Below are 6101 nucleotides of genomic sequence, written 5' to 3' on the forward strand. Positions count from 1 at the left end.
GAGCTGATGCCGCTCCTGCGAGGCAGAGGGGGGTTTGCAAGGGTGAGCTGAGGACCAGAGCTGAGCTGGTGGTCCTTGTCCTTGCCCTGGGGCAAGAGGGGTCTCCGACAGCCTGGTGACCCCAGCTGTCCTCTCCTGGGTGACAACTGGCGAAGCCCAGTAGCAGCATCACTGCAGGACCCCACATGCCACCATGGGGTAAAGCTGACACCCACGGCGGGGTGGTGCGGGGACCTGCAGCCACCCTGGGGAGACCTCGGCTCTGGAGACGTACCAAAGGGTTTGGGGGCAAATTAGTGCCCCGGGTTTGGCAAGTGTTCTGTGTGCTCAAAGGTTGTTCTCGTAATTGTTTTATTACTTCCTATAAGGCAAAGCCACTCTACCTCCACAGCAATGTTAATAATTCATTTTAACTGTGGTATTATGTTAATTATCACATATCCTGCTTCCGCTTCTCTTTTCCTAAACTATTTTTATGACCTTAGTACTGGGAAAGGTGAAGTCGTCTCCACTGGGTAAGCGTGGGTAGCTGTGCCTTGTCCCCATCCCCACCAGTCTCAGCCCCTGGGTGCGGGTCTGACCTGGATACGGCCACGCAGGGGAAGGACCATCCCTGTGCATTATTTATTATTTCCCTTGGGGATAAGGGGGGGTGTTTGACCCCGCCGCACCCCAAGGGAGACCACCCCATTGGCGTTGCCAGCAGCAAACCCCCTTGCATCATCTACAGGCTCTGGGGGTGGAAACACCCCCCCACACCCCCCAGCAGCACCCCTCGCAGCGTTTCCCCCCGCCCCAGCCATGGTGTCCCCACCGCAAAGGGACCCCAAGCCCCCGCGGTGAGGAGCTGTGACCGTGACGGGCTGCGCTCCCCCGGGCGTGCAGTGCCACCCCGTGTCGGTGTCACGGCCGGTCACCCGCCGCCCGTCCCCGGGTGGTTGACACCCATCTGCTGTTCCCATGAAGGACCTACGAAGAGGAGGGTGCGAGAGGAAGGGCGAGGGGCTTGCGTGGGGACAGCCGGGTTTGGGAACAGCCAAGGGTCCTCTGCTCAGCCCCAGCTCAGCTCTGCAAAAAAAAAAAAACAAAACAAAACGGCAGTGGGCTCGTTTCCCAGCTCGGTCCGCGATCTCTGCTCTTCACATCTAGGTTTCAACCCCGAGTAAAGAGGCTGTTCTCCTTTTCAGGGCTGCAGAGTTTGCCCCTGGAGCAGGCTGGACCCTCTGCCCTGTAGCCCCGAGCATGCAAGCAGCAGGCTGAGCTACCTTCTGCTAGTTTTCTTGTAGGTCCGTTAGCAGGGGGACACCCAGCAGTCCCCAGGCCACAGCTGGAAAATGGCTCTTCTAGCGAGTTATGTTGGTTTTTTCATCTGGATGCTGATTCCAGAACTCTCTGGGTACAGGGTGGGACCTGGCTCCAGCTCCGCGTTTCCTTCATGTTATGGAAAGGGGCACAACCCAGCAGCTGCCAGAAAAGGGGAAAATAATGAACACATCTGGAAGGGAGGGAAGCACACCAGGGAAGCCCAGCCAGGCAGGAGGACATCACACAGGTGCACAAAACCTGCTGCCCCCAGGCAGTGAGCTGCCAGGTTCTGGTGTCCCCCAGGCTCCTTACGAAAGGTGACCGAAGTGGCTTGGGATTGCTACATCCCCAAGCGAGGGCCACAGCCCCTGAGCAGATAGAAAGGAGAAGAATCGCTGGAGAATTGGGAGAAACAGGCAGCCCACGCCACGCAGTGCCGTGTTTTAGGAGGGGACCTCCTGCCTCAGCAGGGAGAGATCAAAGGCAGCGACAGGCGCAGCGGGATTGCTGTCAAACGAGCTCTCCCGAGAGGAGCCAGTCGGGCCAGGTACTACATCCCGAGTTGCTCTGAAGAGCAATGAGGTGGCAAGATATTTTGGGTGGAGGCAGATTGCCTTTGACAGAGATGATTCTAAGGGGTAGTAACAAGCAACCTTACCCGCGGCACCACCGTGCACCGCTTCCTCGCCCATCCGGGGTGGGAACGCTCATCTTGGTCTCTGCACAAGGTCCCCAGGTGTCCCAAGCCGACCCTGGCTTTTGGAGCAGGGACATCTGGGGACCCCACTGCCTTTAAACAAAAAAAAAGCAAATAAATCAGCAGGGGCAGCAGCACTGGAAGCAACAAGGGCCATTTTCTCAGCATCGTTTACAGAGCAGCTGGGAGCAGTAGGCAGCTAGCGGGGAGGAGGATGGCTCCAGCAGGGAAACAGTGACAGCAGCCCATGGAAAGAAACCCTCCTGGGGGAGTCCCGCTGCCTCGCACCTTCTCCTACTGCTAAAGGAGAGTTAACATGCAGACAAATTACAGAATTTGCTCTTCTGGGCTATGCTTGTTAAGCAAATTTCTCTTCCTTCCTATAATGGACACATGCTGGCCAGTGAATCTCTTCCCTGCGACCAGCCCAAGTGAGCGGCATGGTGGGCACCATGCAGCACCGGGCATCGCGCCGGGGCTCTGGCTCCGCATATTTTGCCAATAGGCAGTTGTTGAGGTTGCTGTCAGCATCTCAGCACAGCTTGTCTGCAGTCAGAGTTGTTATTAATAAATCGTAACAACCCCTGCTTGCTCTGCAGTGCCTGTAGGAGTTTAATCATTAACTCCAGCTAGGGCAGTGTTCTTGGAACAAGCCAGATATGTTATCACTGGGCATAAACCCCTGTGCAAGGAACAACAGTGACCCTTTCTGTCTCTTACTGGACTTAAAGGGTATTTGGAAACAAAGAACAGCTGAGATCTCCGGGAAGCAGGAGCGTGCTCACACCCCTGCCCTGCCAAGGGCGGTCCAGCAGCTCACGGAGGCTGAACTGGTGGTTGCAGTGGCAGAACCAGAGCACGGGTTTTAAGAGCAGGAAGGAGGAACATTAGATCTAGTTTGGTTTTAAGATTTCAGGTAAATTTGCATTGCTGGCAAGTAAAGAAAAACAAACCCTATAGCAGGAAAACCCTGGTCGTTTGAACACAGCAGGATTCAGCAGTAAAAGGCTTGAATGCGTTTGGTGGAACTTGTCTTTGCTCTCTGGCTTTTCTGTATCTGCAGGTCGTTAGTTCTCCAGTGCTAAGCACCGCTCACATGGGAGCGGCAGTGACAAGGTTTGGGGGTACAGATGCCTTTTTTCTTTTAAAATTCCATTAGAAACAAAGAACAGGGAAAAAAGGTAATGGAGAGAAATGCAGACTATATTGTGTCAAATCCTGCACTAGGTTGCTCTGGGCATGAACAGGCGTCACCCAGGCCGCTCCTGGTGTTGACCTGAGCAGAACTCAGATTTACCTGAGGACACCCACTGCACAGTCACATTTTAACGTGATGGGACAGCTCTGTACATCAGCTAACCCTTGGCTGAGGGGAGTTAGGAGGACACCAATTTTCAGGGAATGTTGCTCCTGCGCTTGAGAGTCTGTCACACTGTTTTTTCATTATGAATAACCGTAAATGACCAGGGCTTGCCTTGGCTGGTCGGTGTAACTGGAGAGATGCCCCTGTGATGCTCGGGGCTGATGAGCAGGCTGGGCTCAGCGCGGTGCCTGGCCTTGGGGCGCAGGGACCTGGCACAGGGTGACACGAGCTGAAGCCCAGCAGCACTTCTACCATGCCTGACTCCACAAAGCCTTAGTTCATCGTAACCACCAAGAGGCTTGCAGGTTTTCAGCATGCCTACAGGGATTATGGCATCGCCCAGAAGTTCAGCTGAAGCAGTAGCCTGTTGTATTAAACAGCATGCGGCTGGATGAGTCCCCACCCCGAGGTCCCGCGCAGACCCAGGGTCTGAGTCCCATTGCCTCCCTCCTTGTGTGGTCATTTGTGTTGGCTGGGGCAACAGGACTACGAAGTGCCATTGCACCGGCACAGGAACGCTCCCCACACCTCCTCCATTTGCCATGCATTACTGTAAACACCAACACAAAGCACTGAATGGAAGAGAAACAGGTGGATCAGGCAAAGCATGGGGATTATCCTGGTGACTTTATGAAGCAGAGAGAGAAGCAACACTTCTTGAAGTAGGGGTAATTTATCCCTCCTTCATATGGGAGTAGTTGGAGCTGGAGAGGGTCCTTCTCTCCATGTGCATGTGAGCGGGGAAAAAGGGCAGAGCCTCAGCTACTGGTTATTGCCCAAACCCCTCGGGGATGTGGTTAAAAACCCTCGGACATCTACAGTCCCCTCCCGCAGAGCTGGAGCGACTCCAGTGGGACCCTGGGTCTCACAGCCCAGGTTTGATGTTCTCCAGCTGGAGACGTGTCGGGCCAGCAGTAACCAACCCACCTCCCCGACCTCCTGCAGGACACAGCCCCAAGGTTCCCTGCTGACACCCACACCGAAGCTGCTGCGCAGTGACAAAGTCTATTATTAAGATGACCAATTTCTCCTGGAGACTGTGGCCCCAGTACAGCTGACGTTCTTTGATACTGCCAGAATTTAACAAACCACTTCTCCTGAATTTGGTCTTTGTAATGAAAGATGTGCGCAAGAATGCTTTTGATTGGGATAGTAGGTCTTGACAGGCTCATGTAGACATGGAAATGATATGTCTGAGCCAGTATGGGACTGATAGTTAAGAAGTAGATGAATACTCCATGCAAAATGCAAAGCTGAGTGTTTTATTTGGGTCTTTTCTAACATCGTTGCACCGTGTAAACACAGTTTGTATAATCTGCATTAAGGCACTTGAGGGTACATTTACCAACTCTTCAGGTTACTTCTGAAATATTATGATCTCTCTTCATGGCTGTTTTTTTGGCTGGGGTCTGCTGTGATTTTGCCTTCCAGGCACAAATCAAGTAAATTATGCCCAGAATTAAGTAGTACAGAGTCTGCTTTCAGAGGTACCCAGACAAAAGCCCGGGAACTCAGCTGGAGTTTGGTTGAACCCAGAGGTAGATTTTGTTTCTGTTCTTGCTTTTCTCCCACCCATCTCCCAGGCCCCCCCAAATGCTATTGATAGGTGTTAATAGGCATTAATAGGTGTTAATAGGCAGGACCAGCCTTTCCCGTGGCCCTCTGTGAGAGGAGCAGCCATCACCGCAGCTCCTTGCATCAGCTGTGTCAGCGCTGGCAGGCTGGAGGAGCTTTTTTCCTTATAAAAGAGAGGCTCATCACCCCCTTTGGATTTCTGCCAGTCTGTGAATTGGGGCTGTTTTGGCTGTTCCTACATCAGGTGATGGTGGGGATCCCATGGGCAATTGGCGGAGGAGCGGGTCGTTGCTGGATGTTCCACTGATGAGCGATGTGGACTGGGCTAGAGCAAAGGTAAAACTCTTCCTTTGAGTCTATGGATTACGGGTTACATCGGAGCAGGGGAGCTTTGCTCCCTGTGGTCCTTGCTGCCTGGTATGGAGGGAGAAGGACCCGCGGGCCAGGGTTGGGGAGCGATTATCTGTGTGACTGTAAATGCAGGGCTGCTGCGACTGATGCTGCTTCCTGGCTCCTCCTGCAAATAAAAAGGGGGAATAGCTGGTGCTGCCTCTGTGGACTGGCAGGCTTCAACTGGCCTGATGTGCAGACAGGCAGCAGGAGAGGTTCCCACCCAGTGCTGCACTCCTCAGGCTGTAGACTTTCAAGTGCAAATGATTGAGTTTAAAGGCAGTGAGAGCACAGTATAAATGAAAGGGGAGAGGAAGATGCAAGATAAAGCTCTGAGTGAAGGGGTCAGCCGTCTGAAGCCAGCTCTTGCATGGTTTAATGGTGCATTTTCATCCACATGCTCCTCTCTTCTGACCGCTCCTTTTTACCTATTGCTGATTCTAGCATTACGCTACTTAATGTGCTGTTTTACTGCACATCACTTGCATAATGTAGATACATGACTATTGCAGTCTCAAAGGTAATCTCACCTTGTTTATCTAATGGGAAAGGAGGCGAGCATTAAGGTCTCTCTCTCAAAACACTTTTGGCCTGAAACAGAACCTTAACTTCTCTTAAGAACAGGTTGTTTTGGAAACAAAGGATTCTCTTCCAATCCTTGGCTTTAGTCAAAACCAGGAGTACTACAGGGTAACGTACGTGTCAAGCAGGAAAGCTGTTTTGATTAGACTTCCTAGCAGAAATCTCACTTCCAAAGATTGCTTGTTAAGC

The sequence above is a fragment of the Harpia harpyja genome, chromosome 19 (assembly GCF_026419915.1).
Source record: "Harpia harpyja isolate bHarHar1 chromosome 19, bHarHar1 primary haplotype, whole genome shotgun sequence".
Lineage (NCBI taxonomy): Eukaryota > Metazoa > Chordata > Aves > Accipitriformes > Accipitridae > Harpia > Harpia harpyja.